The 14,358-nt window shown below is 37.4% G+C and overlaps 17 non-coding genes across 17 annotated transcripts; 12 read left to right on the top strand and 5 right to left on the bottom strand.

Moving 5' to 3' along the window:
• The first annotated feature begins 120 nt into the window (after positions 1 to 120).
• Positions 121 to 193, top strand: Trnam-cau (transfer RNA methionine (anticodon CAU)). Its single transcript has one exon. It is a non-coding gene; the product is annotated as a tRNA-Met (tRNA).
• A 70-nt stretch (positions 194 to 263) lies between these two features.
• Positions 264 to 336, bottom strand: Trnaa-ugc (transfer RNA alanine (anticodon UGC)). Its single transcript has one exon. It is a non-coding gene; the product is annotated as a tRNA-Ala (tRNA).
• A 714-nt stretch (positions 337 to 1,050) lies between these two features.
• On the top strand, positions 1,051 to 1,132 carry Trnas-gcu (transfer RNA serine (anticodon GCU)). The gene has a single exon. It is a non-coding gene; the product is annotated as a tRNA-Ser (tRNA).
• A 3-nt stretch (positions 1,133 to 1,135) lies between these two features.
• Trnaa-cgc (transfer RNA alanine (anticodon CGC)) lies at positions 1,136 to 1,207 on the top strand. The gene has a single exon. It is a non-coding gene; the product is annotated as a tRNA-Ala (tRNA).
• A 719-nt stretch (positions 1,208 to 1,926) lies between these two features.
• On the top strand, positions 1,927 to 1,999 carry Trnam-cau (transfer RNA methionine (anticodon CAU)). The gene has a single exon. It is a non-coding gene; the product is annotated as a tRNA-Met (tRNA).
• A 70-nt stretch (positions 2,000 to 2,069) lies between these two features.
• Positions 2,070 to 2,142, bottom strand: Trnaa-ugc (transfer RNA alanine (anticodon UGC)). The gene has a single exon. It is a non-coding gene; the product is annotated as a tRNA-Ala (tRNA).
• Positions 2,143 to 2,854: 712 nt separating this feature from the next.
• Positions 2,855 to 2,936, top strand: Trnas-gcu (transfer RNA serine (anticodon GCU)). Its single transcript has one exon. It is a non-coding gene; the product is annotated as a tRNA-Ser (tRNA).
• Positions 2,937 to 2,939: 3 nt separating this feature from the next.
• Positions 2,940 to 3,011, top strand: Trnaa-cgc (transfer RNA alanine (anticodon CGC)). The gene has a single exon. It is a non-coding gene; the product is annotated as a tRNA-Ala (tRNA).
• Positions 3,012 to 3,732: 721 nt separating this feature from the next.
• On the top strand, positions 3,733 to 3,805 carry Trnam-cau (transfer RNA methionine (anticodon CAU)). Its single transcript has one exon. It is a non-coding gene; the product is annotated as a tRNA-Met (tRNA).
• Positions 3,806 to 3,875: 70 nt separating this feature from the next.
• Trnaa-ugc (transfer RNA alanine (anticodon UGC)) lies at positions 3,876 to 3,948 on the bottom strand. Its single transcript has one exon. It is a non-coding gene; the product is annotated as a tRNA-Ala (tRNA).
• Positions 3,949 to 4,662: 714 nt separating this feature from the next.
• On the top strand, positions 4,663 to 4,745 carry Trnas-gcu (transfer RNA serine (anticodon GCU)). Its single transcript has one exon. It is a non-coding gene; the product is annotated as a tRNA-Ser (tRNA).
• A 3-nt stretch (positions 4,746 to 4,748) lies between these two features.
• Trnaa-cgc (transfer RNA alanine (anticodon CGC)) lies at positions 4,749 to 4,820 on the top strand. Its single transcript has one exon. It is a non-coding gene; the product is annotated as a tRNA-Ala (tRNA).
• Positions 4,821 to 5,539: 719 nt separating this feature from the next.
• Positions 5,540 to 5,612, top strand: Trnam-cau (transfer RNA methionine (anticodon CAU)). The gene has a single exon. It is a non-coding gene; the product is annotated as a tRNA-Met (tRNA).
• Positions 5,613 to 5,682: 70 nt separating this feature from the next.
• Trnaa-ugc (transfer RNA alanine (anticodon UGC)) lies at positions 5,683 to 5,755 on the bottom strand. The gene has a single exon. It is a non-coding gene; the product is annotated as a tRNA-Ala (tRNA).
• Positions 5,756 to 5,892: 137 nt separating this feature from the next.
• On the bottom strand, positions 5,893 to 5,965 carry Trnaa-agc (transfer RNA alanine (anticodon AGC)). Its single transcript has one exon. It is a non-coding gene; the product is annotated as a tRNA-Ala (tRNA).
• Positions 5,966 to 6,469: 504 nt separating this feature from the next.
• On the top strand, positions 6,470 to 6,551 carry Trnas-gcu (transfer RNA serine (anticodon GCU)). The gene has a single exon. It is a non-coding gene; the product is annotated as a tRNA-Ser (tRNA).
• A 3-nt stretch (positions 6,552 to 6,554) lies between these two features.
• On the top strand, positions 6,555 to 6,626 carry Trnaa-cgc (transfer RNA alanine (anticodon CGC)). The gene has a single exon. It is a non-coding gene; the product is annotated as a tRNA-Ala (tRNA).
• The last annotated feature ends 7,732 nt before the right edge of the window (positions 6,627 to 14,358 follow it).

The raw sequence follows: 14,358 nt of genomic DNA, 5'->3' as shown, positions 1-14,358 counted from the left end.
GGTCGTAAACGATGCAACGCTTAAACATATTTTATTGGAGTAGTATTTTATAAAATGGAAACGCCTGATTTGCCTTATATAACATGGGATTGCAATGGTATTATTGCTTGTCCTAAACGAGCCTCGATGGCGCAGTAGGCAGCGCGTGAGTCTCATAATCTCAAGGTCGTGAGTTCGATCCTCACTCGAGGCACATACAATCTTTTGATAAAAAGTTTCAAACTAATCCATCCATTGATCGACAAAAATCAACTTATGTAAATTGGAGGTGCCGGGTATCGATCCCGGTACCTCGCGCATGCAAAGCGCGTGCTCTACCATATGAGCTACACCCCCGCCAATCCCAGTTTCTATAACGTCGTGCTATGTTCATTCGCTCACGACAAACTCAAACCCAGTCGCTTCTTCAAAAATCAGTGGGATTTTGTATCCATTTTCAGTTAGATTTAAACGAAAATCAGTAAAATGTTTCTTGGAGGTGCCGGGTATCGATCCCGGTACCTCGCGCATGCTAAGCGCGCGCTCTAACATTTGAGCTACACCCCCTCGCAACATAGTTCGCACATCTTCCATGTATTTTCAAAGTCTTCATATTTCATCTCAAAATAATAATAGGAATATACGAATGAAACCGATTAGAGCACTGCACAGTACACCCAGGTTTGGTTAAATTCGTGTAGCTTTTCGGTTTCGTCACTGTACATCTTCTTTGATATCACAAAAATATAGCCTACTAATACTCAAATCATCGGATGGCCTAGTGTTTGTTCTTTTTTAGTTCCTGAGTAAGATTGTTCCAAAGACCGCAGTTTGAACCCAGAAAAATTTACAAACGCCACTGCCTGAGTGTGACGATGGTGGCAAGCACAATGTCACTACAGAATGAAGTACAGATTATTGACATAGTCAAACAGATAGGTGTGCCGTTCTACGTGCATCCCCTCAGACTTGTTACAGATGAATCTCTGCTTCATATGTAGACAAATCTATGTACGTAGTGTTTTGAAAAATTACATGTGCTGAACGTAATGGCCAGATTGTTTTCATATCGACGAGGTGGCCGAGTGGTTAAGGCGATGGACTGCTAATCCATTGTGCTCTGCACGCGTGGGTTCGAGTCCCATCCTCGTCGGCTGGGGATGTAGCTCAGTGGTAGAGCGCACGCTTCGCATGTGTGAGGCCCCGGGTTTAATTCCTGGCATCTCCAGAAATTTAATAAAACTTCACTTCACGTTTGTGAGGGCCTAATTTCTTTGTTTGGTTTATTAAGGAGGCGTCAAACCCCTAAAACTAAGATCTTTATGAATTTGTTGTACTCCTACGTAGGGCTTTAAAAAACCTATTTAGACCAATCAGAAGGCAGCACTGTTGGTGTTGGTTTCTAGCCTGGGAATTACCCTAGCACTTGTCGCGTGCAGAATTAGGCTAAAAATTAGCATGAAATTAGCTAAAATTGGGTTTTTTAGACCAAAAATTTCAGTGTTTATTTTGCGCCTCTGTAAAAAAAGTTTGAATCGTGTTTTTTTTGATGACATTTTATGGAATGGTAGTTCAAAGCATACTAAAATGACATGCAAAATTTCCGAGAGCCTCATGGAAGATTTTCTAGTAATCACTCGTTTAGTAAATTCACTGTATAATAAAAGAAACAAAGATTTTACGGCATTTTTTGGTGTTTGACGCTTCCTTAAAAAGCGCAAGGCATCATCTGTCATTAATTGCAATTACTCGAAAAATCGTGTTTGGAGCTCAATAAATTTTGCTTATAAGATAATGTCAAAGAGCCTAGGCAGTTTTTTTATCTTAGGTCGTAAACGATGCAACGCTTAAACATATTTTATTGGAGTAGTATTTTATAAAATGGAAACGCCTGATTTGCCTTATATAACATGGGATTGCAATGGTATTATTGCTTGTCCTAAACGAGCCTCGATGGCGCAGTAGGCAGCGCGTGAGTCTCATAATCTCAAGGTCGTGAGTTCGATCCTCACTCGAGGCACATACAATCTTTTGATAAAAAGTTTCAAACTAATCCATCCATTGATCGACAAAAATCAACTTATGTAAATTGGAGGTGCCGGGCATCGATCCCGGTACCTCGCGCATGCAAAGCGCGCGCTCTACCATATGAGCTACACCCCCGCCAATCCCAGTTTCTATAACGTCGTGCTATGTTCATTCACTCACGACAAACTCAAACCCAGTCGCTTCTTCAAAAATCAGTGGGATTTTGTTTCCATTTTCAGTTAGATTTAAACGAAAATCAGTAAAATGTTTCTTGGAGGTGCCGGGTATCGATCCCGGTACCTCGCGCATGCTAAGCGCGCTCTACCATTTGAGCTACACCCCCTCGCAACAAAGTTCGCACATCTTCCATGTATTTTCAAAGTCTTCATATTTCATCTCAAAATAATAATAGGAATATACGAATGAAACCGATTAGAGCACTGCACAGTACACCCAGGTTTGGTTAAATTCGTGTAGCTTTTCGGTGTCGTCACTGTACATCTTCTTTGATATCACAAAAATATAGCCTACTAATACTCAAATCATCGGATGGCCTAGTGTTTGTTCTTTTTTAGTTCCTGAGTAAGATTGTTCCAAAGACCGCAGTTTGAACCCAGAAAAATTTACAAACGCCACTGCCTGAGTGTGACGATGGTGGCAAGCACAATGTCACTACAGAATGAAGTACAGATTATTGACATAGTCAAACAGATAGGTGTTCCGTTCTACGTGCATCCTCTCAGACTTGTTACAGATGAATCTCTGCTTCATATGTAGACAAATCTATGTACGTAGTGTTTTGAAAAATTACATGCGCTGAACGTTATGGCCAGATTGTTTTCATATCGACGAGGTGGCCGAGTGGTTAAGGCGATGGACTGCTAATCCATTGTGCTCTGCACGCGTGGGTTCGAGTCCCATCCTCGTCGGCTGGGGATGTAGCTCAGTGGTAGAGCGCACGCTTCGCATGTGTGAGGCCCCGGGTTCAATTCCTGGCATCTCCAGAAATTTAATAAAACTTCACTTCACATTTATGAGTGCCTAATTTCTTTGTTTGGTTTATTAAGGAGGCGTCAAACCCCTAAAACTAAGATCTTTATGAATTTGTTGTACTCCTACGTAGGGCTTTAAAAAACCTATTTAGACCAATCAGAAGGCAGCACTGTTGGTGTTGTTTTCTAGCCTGGGAATTACCCTAGCACTTGTCGCGTGCAGAATTAGGCTAAAAATTAGCATGAAATAAGCTAAAATTGGGTTTTTTAGACCAAAAATTTCAGTGTTTATTTTGCGCCTCTGTAAAAAAAAGTTTGAATCGTGTTTTTTTTGATGACATTTTATGGAATGGTAGTTCAAAGCATACTAAATTGACATGCAAAATTTCCGAGAGCCTCATGGAAGATTTTCGAGTAATCACTCGTTTAGTAAATTCACTGTATAATAAAAGAAACAAAGATTTTACGGCATTTTTTGGTATTTGACGCTTCCTTAAAAAGCGCAAGGCATCATCTGTCATTAATTGCAATTACTCGAAAAATCGTGTTTGGAGCTAAATAAATTTTGCTTATAAGATAATGTCAAAGAGCATAGGCAGTTTTTTTTATCTTAGGTCGTAAACGATGCAACGCTTAAACATATTTTATTGGAGTAGTATTTTATAAAATGGAAACGCCTGATTTGCCTTATATAACATGGGATTGCAATGGTATTATTGCTTGTCCTAAACGAGCCTCGATGGCGCAGTAGGCAGCGCGTGAGTCTCATAATCTCAAGGTCGTGAGTTCGATCCTCAATCGAGGCACATACAATCTTTTGATAAAAAGTTTCAAACTAATCCATCCATTGATCGACAAAAATCAACTTATGTAAATTGGAGGTGCCGGGCATCGATCCCGGTACCTCGCGCATGCAAAGCGCGCGCTCTACCATATGAGCTACACCCCCGCCAATCCCAGTTTCTATAACGGCGTGCTATGTTCATTCACTCACGACAAACTCAAACCCAGTCGCTTCTTCAAAAATCAGTGGGATTTTGTATCCATTTTCAGTTAGATTTAAACGAAAATCAGTAAAATGTTTCTTGGAGGTGCCGGGTATCGATCCCGGTACCTCGCGCATGCTAAGCGCGCGCTCTACCATTTGAGCTACACCAGCTCGCAACAAAGTTCGCACATCTTCCATGTATTTTCAAAGTCTTCATATTTCATCTCAAAATAATAATAGGAATATACGAATGAAACCGATTAGAGCACTGCACAGTACACCCAGGTTTGGTTAAATTCGTGTAGCTTTTCGGTGTCGTCACTGTACATCTTCTTTGATATCACAAAAATATAGCCTACTAATACTCAAATCATCGGATGGCCTAGTGTTTGTTCTTTTTTAGTTCCTGAGTAAGATTGTTCCAAAGACCGCAGTTTGAACCCAGAAAAATTTACAAACGCCACTGCCTGAGTGTGACGATGGTGGCAAGCACAATGTCACTACAGAATGAAGTACAGATTATTGACATAGTCAAACAGATAGGTGTTCCGTTCTACGTGCATCCTCTCAGACTTGTTACAGATGAATCTCTGCTTCATATGTAGACAAATCTATGTACGCAGTGTTTTGAAAAATTACATGTGCTGAACGTTATGGCCAGATTGTTTTCATCTCGACGAGGTGGCCGAGTGGTTAAGGCGATGGACTGCTAATCCTCTTGTGCTCTGCACGCGTGGGTTCGAGTTCCATCCTCGTCGGCTGGGGATGTAGCTCAGTGGTATAGCGCACGCTTCGCATGTGTGAGGTCCCGGGTTTAATTCCTGGCATCTCCAGAAATTTAATAAAACTTCACTTCACATTTGTGAGTGCCTAATTTCTTTGTTTGGTTTATTAAGGAGGCGTCAAACCTCTAAAACTAAGATCTTTACGAATTTGTTGTACTCCTACGTAGGGCTTTAAAAAACCTATTTAGACCAATCAGAAGGCAGCACTGTTGGTGTTGTTTTCTAGCCTGGGAATTACCCTAGCACTTGTCGCGTGCAGAATTAGGCTAAAAATTAGCATGAAATTAGCTAAAATTGGGTTTTTTAGACCAAAAATTTCAGTGTTTATTTTGCGCCTCTGTAAAAAAAAGTTTGAATCGTGTTTTTTTTATGACATTTTATGGAATGGTAGTTCAAAGCATACTAAATTGACATGCAAAATTTCCGAGAGCCTCATGGAAGATTTTCTAGTAATCACTCGTTTAGTAAATTCACTGTATAATAAAAGAAACAAAGATTTTACGGCATTTTTTGGTGTTTGACGCTTCCTTAAAAAGCGCAAGGCATCATCTGTCATTAATTGCAATTACTCGAAAAATCGTGTTTGGAGCTAAATAAATTTTGCTTATAAGATAATGTCAAAGAGCCTAGGCAGTTTTTTTATCTTAGGTCGTAAACGATGCAACGCTTAAACATATTTTATTGGAGTAGTATTTTATAAAATGGAAACGCCTGATTTGCCTTATATAACATGGGATTGCAATGGTATTATTGCTTGTCCTAAACGAGCCTCGATGGCGCAGTAGGCAGCGCGTGAGTCTCATAATCTCAAGGTCGTGAGTTCGATCCTCACTCGAGGCACATACAATCTTTTGATAAAAAGTTTCAAACTAATCCATCCATTGATCGACAAAAATCAACTTATGTAAATTGGAGGTGCCGGGTATCGATCCCGGTACCTCGCGCATGCAAAGCGCGCGCTCTACCATATGAGCTACACCCCCGCCAATCCCAGTTTCTATAACGGCGTGCTATGTTCTTTCACTCACGACAAACTCAAACCCAGTCGCTTCTTCAAAAATCAGTGGGATTTTGTATCCATTTTCAGTTAGATTTAAACGAAAATCAGTAAAATGTTTCTTGGAGGTGCCGGGTATCGATCCCGGTACCTCGCGCATGCTAAGCGCGCGCTCTACCATTTGAGCTACACCCCCTCGCAACAAAGTTCGCACATCTTCCATGTATTTTCAAAGTCTTCATATTTCATCTCAAAATAATAATAGGAATATACGAATGAAACCGATTAGAGCACTGCACAGTACACCCAGGTTTGGTTAAATTCGTGTAGCTTTTCGGTGTCGTCACTGTACATCTTCTTTGATATCACAAAAATATAGCCTACTAATACTCAAATCATCGGATGGCCTAGTGTTTGTTCTTTTTTAGTTCCTGAGTAAGATTGTTCCAAAGACCGCAGTTTGAACCCAGAAAAATTTACAAACGCCACTGCCTGAGTGTGACGATGGTGGCAAGCACAATGTCACTACAGAATGAAGTACAGATTATTGACATAGTCAAACAGATAGGTGTTCCGTTCTACGTGCATCCTCTCAGACTTGTTACAGATGAATCTCTGCTTCATATGTAGACAAATCTATGTACGTAGTGTTTTGAAAAATTACATGTGCTGAACGTTATGGCCAGATTGTTTTCATATCGACGAGGTGGCCGAGTGGTTAAGGCGATGGACTGCTAATCCATTGTGCTCTGCACGCGTGGGTTCGAGTCCCATCCTCGTCGGCTGGGGATGTAGCTCAGTGGTAGAGCGCACGCTTCGCATGTGTGAGGCCCCGGGTTCAATTCCTGGCATCTCCAGAAATTTAATAAAACTTCACTTCACGTTTGTGAGTGCCTAATTTCTTTGTTTGGTTTATTAAGGAGGCGTCAAACCCCTAAAACTAAGATCTTTATGAATTTGTTGTACTCCTACGTAGGGCTTTAAAAAACCTATTTAGACCAATCAGAAGGCAGCACTGTTGGTGTTGGTTTCTAGCCTGGGAATTACCCTAGCACTTGTCGCGTGCAGAATTAGGCTAAAAATTAGCATGAAATTAGCTAAAATTGGGTTTTTTAGACCAAAAATTTCAGTGTTTATTTTGCGCCTCTGTAAAAAAAGTTTGAATCGTGTTTTTTTGATGACATTTTATGGAATGGTAGTTCAAAGCATACTAAATTGACATGCAAAATTTCCGAGAGCCTCATGGAAGATTTTCTAGTAATCACTCGTTTAGTCAATTCACTGTATAATAAAAGAAACAAAGATTTTACGGCATTTTTTGGTGTTTGACGCTTCCTTAAAAAGCGCAAGGCATCATCTGTCATTAATTGCAATTACTCGAAAAATCGTGTTTGGAGCTAAATAAATTTTGCTTATAAGATAATGTCAAAGAGCCTAGGCAGTTTTTTTATCTTAGGTCGTAAACGATGCAACGCTTAAACATATTTTATTGGAGTAGTATTTTATAAAATGGAAACGCCTGATTTGCCTTATATAACATGGGATTGCAATGGTATTACACAACATGGAAACTGTTTGTTGGAATCAATAATTAGGAATAAACGTCGTTAATACCTTGCCCAAGATCGTCGTATGGTGTCATGGCTGACGTTTCTAACCGTGACTATACTTCATTTCTTTTGACTGTTTGTTTTATAAAGTCATGTATAAACAAATATACTGCATTTGACATAAGTAATATTTTTACAAAAATAGCTATAGATGATAAAACACCCACTTATGAACTGAAGAGTTACCTAATAACCTATATCAATACAATCATAGTTTTCGAGTTGATACATTTTTATGTCAACTCTGATTATCACAAAATATGGAAGAGAGATAAAGGAACCATTTGACCCTATACCTTTTCCCATATCACATCCGTGATCATAAAACTACAGAAAATATCTCGTATAGAAAAAATCATTTTAAAACCTTAGTCATGTGCTTTAAAAAATTTTATTTTATCAGATACTTGTTACAAGAAAGGATGCATATGCATGACCTATGTATTATTATTGCTGTTATGGTATACTTACCTTGACTTTATAGTTTACATATATCAAGTTATACAGAAATAGCATTAGGGCATAATAGCAAATAGCCTTCGCAGTACTGTGTTCATATCGGACAGTCAGTGGTGAATAAGAATAAAAAGGTCTTGTCCTTGTAAGGCCGTTATTGTTTTCCAGTTATGAGCATAAAGGCCTAATATTGATATCAATAATGTTTTTATTTTCAGATTAGCTGCAGAGTGTCTTAGACACTGATGCATTCGTATTCACAAAATGCCATCAAATTATAATTCGTTTATTTTGTCACTATTTGCGTGACTTGGGGGATCCACGAACATCATTAAGAGGGTAACAATAATCTTCCAAATATCTACGCAACTTTTCCATGGCATGAAGAAACAACTTGTTAAAGTCTGCAAAGTTCTCCTGGATCAATCAATGATTGATGACCAATGATCAATCAATAAACAACTAAACCTCTTTAAATCAAAACATTTGCACTATACATTAGTTATATAGGTCCTAAAAAGTGCCTTGTGAACTGTATGGTGCAAAATATTTAGTTTACATTGCAAAAAGTTCTAACGGGTCTCAAAATGTTTATTATAGTCTAATAAGTAAATAATAAAAGTATAACAGTTAACCAATCAAAGGTTTGTCTGTTATCGTTAAAAGAACTTAACTAAAACATTTGCACTATACATTAGTTATATAGGTCCTAAAAAGTGCCTTGTGAACTATATGGTGCAAAATGTTTAATTCACATTGCAAAAAAGTTCTAACGGGTCTCAAAGTGTTTATTAGAGTCTAATAAGTAAATAATAAAAGTATAACAGTTAACCAATAAAAGGTTTGTCTGTTATCGTTAAAAGAACTTAACTAAAACATTCGTAACGACGTATGCGACTTGAGTAACTAACGGAGTAACGGTAGGGACAGAATTTTGAAATTCTATCATTGATAATTTTAATTTAACAATTTTATTAATTTCGGCTTGGTATTACTGACTTTCGTGTTCATATCTTAAAAACAATTAAGCTAGTTTTAGGAATCCACCTTATTCATATATAACTTGGATTTTACACTTAATTTTTTTCGTAGGGTGAAACGTTGACAATTTACAACAGCTTGGAACCAGTCCGCGAAAGTGGATTGTATTCAATCACACTACCTAATGTGTTTAACTTTGCTCTGGATTATCATATTGTTTTAATGTGCACCTTTCCTATCTACCAGATATGTAAGTTGTAACTTACGCATTGAATATTTGAAATAGCATTATAATAGAGACTTTTCAATGATGATTGATTTTTTTATATATTTGTAACTTTGTACACAGTATTAATGCAACTTACTCAAAGCATAACTCTCAGTGTTAATTGTAAATAATATTGAATTTGCTTTGGAACAGTTTTTCCCCAGCTTTATTGCCACATGTTCACCCAGAGAAAGAAGGCATTCAAGGGTGATTCTTCAAGTGAAAAGAAAAGAAATTGAACAATTTTAATTCATCTGATTGGAAAGCTTGCTTGATTGCTTTTAAATGTAAATGCACCTTCATAATTGTAATTTCTACAATGCTGCAAATTTTCTTGAAGTTGAAAAAGATTTGTGCTACAAGCATAGTTATTTATGCAATTTTTTGTAACAAATCTTGTGTTATGTGAAATAAGTGAAGCGTTGTAACTTAAATACTGTGTGCAAAGAATGCGTTGTTACAACATGAGTTTTTGTTAATTTCCTATGAGTCATGTTAATAATACTGAACTTTAAGTAGGTTAAGACAGCTGACTTCACCAATTGTAGGAAAAGATGAGATTTTGATGTGTTATTATCTGCTTCAATAACAATTTAATGCACTGTTGATTTTACACCAACAATTCAAACTGTTTGCTTTGAATGGCAGTAAACAGCACTATATGCTACGCCTGGGATTGTTTTTGTTTGCAGTTTGGGAAAGATACGTGTGTTTATTTTTCTCACTGATATTTCAAAATATACGTGATTCCAGCTGTTACTGCAGAAAGTACAAACATTAAATTAAACTGAGCAAAAAGTATGACAAAAACATGGTGATAAAACATACAAAAGTAACCTACAACAATTGTTAAATTTTGATCTTCAATTTTACGGACTCACACGTTCATACCCACTTTAAAAAAAGCAAGTTAGCGGAAGGTTCCTGAACTGAACCTCAAATTATCAAATGCGCAATATCGATCTACCTGTGTGAAGGGAACACACGAAATGGAAGAAAATGTGGCGGGATCTTGTCCAGGTGAGTCCTCAGGGAGGGATTCGTGGCCACCAACTGTGACGAAGGCTGTTTCGCTTGTGGGCGAGAACCCAACGGTAGGGACGTGGTGGTCAGGGCAAGTATAAAGCATTGCTCGGCGAAGAAAAAACCTAAATCTTGTCCGGTGTTCAATTCTATAAAACGCCTCACTCCGAGGATGTGAGTTTCGTGTCCATCAAACTTGGTCGTGAAGTCATCCAGTACGTGGTGGATCCGATCCGGAACTGGGTGGATCCACTTTTTGGGCCTTGTGACTTGGTCTGCTACCGTTATTCGCCGATCGAAGCCAAGCCTAGTTAGAATAGGGTTAATTAGGGATGTGCTGCGAGGAATATTATGAAGGTCGACACGAACGAATCCCAAATCTATTCGTACTAGAACCAAGCAATAAAATTTCATCCAAAAGCTGTCAAGTCTTGCTTGTAACATGGTGTAATCGATAAACAAATTACTTTCTTTCGAAAAATAATGTTTAAAAAACGATTGTAAAAGCAAAATCGTTAGGAAAACGACCTTCATTATAAGTTCCTGCTGACTCTAGTTTAGCTTTGTCGCGAAACTAGATCATCATTTTTAACTATCGTCAGTAAATTTATTATAAGTAATATTGTATTCGGGTTCGCCATTGTAGGTATTCGTGTTCACCCGAATCTTCCATAAAGGCGATATTCGGCGAATCTTTTCGGGTTTGAGTTCGTATCCACCCATCCCTAATAGTCTTTGTAATGAAAATTCCTGTGTTAAACTCGCCTCGTTTATCTTGATTACTTGTGTTTGTCTGCTTCGCGCATTCCTTAGTTGTAGACTAAGATTACTCCACGGTTCGTATTGTCACAAACGAACATCCTTTGAGCTGTGAGGTTGTGTTGCTTTTCTACTATTATTGTTTTACTATTATTCTATTATTTCAGGTGATTGATTTACGTTAAATAAAGCTAAGAATAACGGCATCATTTAGTACAGTCTTAATGTATGTTTGGAATAATTATTCAGTTGTTAGAAAATTTGTAGTTAAAGCCTTACCAAGAAAAGCATGATATAGCTTATTTATTATCTTTGAATGCATTCTTTATTTTCATTATTTTTTTGACCGAGGCCGCTCCACGAAAATTGTGATGTTAAAGATTTGTCATAAAAACTCTTACAAAATTCCTCAGTGTTCCACTAAAAGACTCTACGTCTACTTTTCTGACAATAATTTCAACAGCCTACAACAAGAAAAAGCATTTGCAAATCTAACAAACAATTTGTGAAGATATGAGCTACATTTATTAATTACAGATAAATGGTAACAATAATTAATTGCTCTTACCATACATAATGAAAAATATTTAACATACAGTTGAACTATCAAACTTAAATCGTAATTAAAGTTGCAATTAAATATCCAAGGCAAAGAATTGGTGATATTTAGTGTAACCATTTATTGTGGAAAATGTATGGCAAATTTGGTGAGTTGATTATAACAACCTGTAACAAAACAATGTGAAATCACCATGCGAAAATGTCCAATTTATGGCGTTTGGACCTTTTATACTAGTGGTAGAGTGATATCTGCTACCTATTATAATAAGCTTTGCATACTATACAAACTCACAGATAAGTGAGTAGTCAGTAGATGCAGTTTGTTCATCTGCTAGTGATGTTAAACATAACATTAGGTTTAACGTAGAGCAGGGGTGGGCAAACTACGGCTCGCCGCCGGCATGTTTTTTTGTGGCTCTTCTAATCGAATCGTAAAGTTCCACAAAAATTGTAAAGGCTATCAAGAGTGCCGTTTATGAACGTTTCTGTTTACTTTTTTCTTTATTTATGCCAGGATTTCGTTTATGACGTAACACTAGACATAGAATCCGACATTGTTTTCAGTTATAGATTCTATACTCTATGGCAGGGGTGGCCAAACTGCGGCTCTTTGAGCATTTGATTGCGGCTCTTTAATGAATTAGCATTGTTGAATTAGACATGCAATTTTCCCGGTCTAGACGAGTTGTTTGATCAGATGATGATGTGATAAAATGATGAATACGTGTGATGTGAATGTGATGTGAATGATGATACGTGTGATGTTAATACGTGTAATAGAACGCATTGTTTCATCACACGTATTAACAATGGACTCATTGTTAGTAATAATGAAATTACACTCCAAAAAGTACATTATTGTACAGAAGTGTGCTAACTTGTACACTGTAGTTAAGTAAACTGTCAGATTGAAGCTGTACGTCAGGGCTGACCTAGTTTTAAGTCTTGGTTACGGTTATACTAATAATTGCAAAAAGAGTTGGTGAAGCCCAGGTGGAGAGTCATAGTATCACCACGCAGCACTAATGTTTATCAATAGCTACACTTCTTTGTGAGTGAATAAATTCGTGGTTTCTATTGTGTTTGTGTTGTGGCTCTTTTAAAACTGGAATTTGTTATATGCGGCTCGAGCATGAAGCAGGTCTGGCCACCCCTGCTCTATGGCAAAGGTGATCAAAATGCGTCTCGCCTACATGTTTTTTATGGGTCTTCTAGCTGAAAAGTAATATCCCAAAATTATTACTAATAATATAATAACCAAATTGACAAACATCACAGATTTTGCGGCTCCCTGGTGTTTATAGTTTACCACAAGTGACTCTTTCATTGAACAAGCTTGCTCACCCCTGGCATAGACTAAAAAATTACACATTTTCAAACATCTATGTGATAATATTGTGATAATAACCAAAGAAAATATACAGATTGTGTAAGATTTACAATTCTCGTACTTATGTGTCGTTTTAGCAAAGCGTAAAACGAGTCACAATAACTTCCTGTACTATGGTTGTGACGTAATATTTGTGCCTTTCTCGCATGCGTTCAGTTTTGCCAAAGTAAGTGTGTTAGCGTATGCTTTTTAATCAAGTTTTACAGTTACCAGCAACCAGTAATTTAATACAGTTGAATATAGCTAAGCCAAAATGCTATTACATTAACTGTTGGTAGAAATGCTGTTGATGTGCAAATGTACTGTCAATTTGTAATCGTATAAAGAAGAAACAATATAATCAGTTTATACAATCAACATATTTGTGCAAACTACTGAACAGTACAATTTAAGATAAGCTCAGTGTTAAGTCAGACAACTTTGCTTGTCGGCTTCACAAGACAGTCAGCTCTTAGCTGAATAGTCGAGTCTAGGGTTGATAAAGCAATACAACGACCTTGAGGCTCATCTATATCGAGGACAATAAACATTCAGACAATCATAGATTGTATTGGAGTGGCTGGTACAGTCAAGTTCAACAACAATAACCAATCATTCCATTACATCTACAATAAACACACACGAACCAAGAATGAATGCCTGCAATTTTAAGCAATTTGTCAGTAAATGGAAGATTATTTACTTTTCATCATTAGTTCGTACAAGACTTACCAAAGAAAAGTCTTGAAATTTTCAAGTAGCTTAGAAGAACGCTTATTGAAAAATTTCCACCAAAAATGTAGGCTATAGACTATAGAGCAATGTGACACACCTACACCAGTTCACTAAAACGAACCATGTGTGACTCAAAGGATTTTACAGTTCTATGAAATTACGTTCGCATATTGGCTACCACACCAAAGTTGGACCAACGTAGAAAAAGTCATTAAAAAAGAAATTTAAAGATGAAAGAGCTCCACGAAAATATAAAGAGACTTAGAGGAGGAACCAATGCGCAAGTGTGCGAAAAAAGAGCTCTCTTGCTTCTATTATTCGCGAAAAATTAATAGATTTGTACAGGGACCGATTTCTTGCCTCAGCAAGAAATTTAGCTTTCTTTGTAGTACGGTGTGTTTCTTTTGATACAAAACAAGGATAATTTGTAGGTAGAAACTTGAAAATTTGACTGTTAACAGAGAAGGGCTTTAAAATGTTGCACAAGAAATTTCATTTCAAAATGTGCAAAACTTAAAATTTTATTAGCAATTTTTTGCAAAATTTCGCATACTGGGTCTTTTCGCATAGTGGCTACGCATACAGTATTGGCATACTGTATTGTTGAAACGTCTAAACTCGGCAAGCTATTATTTGTGCTTGTTGCCTTCAGTTACAGACTTACTGGTTGGCTGTGGTTTACCTTCGTCCTTTGTTACCCGGATCCGGAATTTGGACATTTAACAGCCGGTTAATTTTATTATACTCGCATTTACAGCAATTTTATCTAAACCTTCCAATCTATTAGGTACTGCTATTATACGGTAGGCCTATAAGTCTTAAACTTA

Source organism: Clavelina lepadiformis, chromosome 7, assembly GCF_947623445.1.
Source record: "Clavelina lepadiformis chromosome 7, kaClaLepa1.1, whole genome shotgun sequence".
NCBI lineage: Eukaryota > Metazoa > Chordata > Ascidiacea > Aplousobranchia > Clavelinidae > Clavelina > Clavelina lepadiformis.
This window is presented reverse-complemented; position numbering and strand designations above follow the sequence as displayed.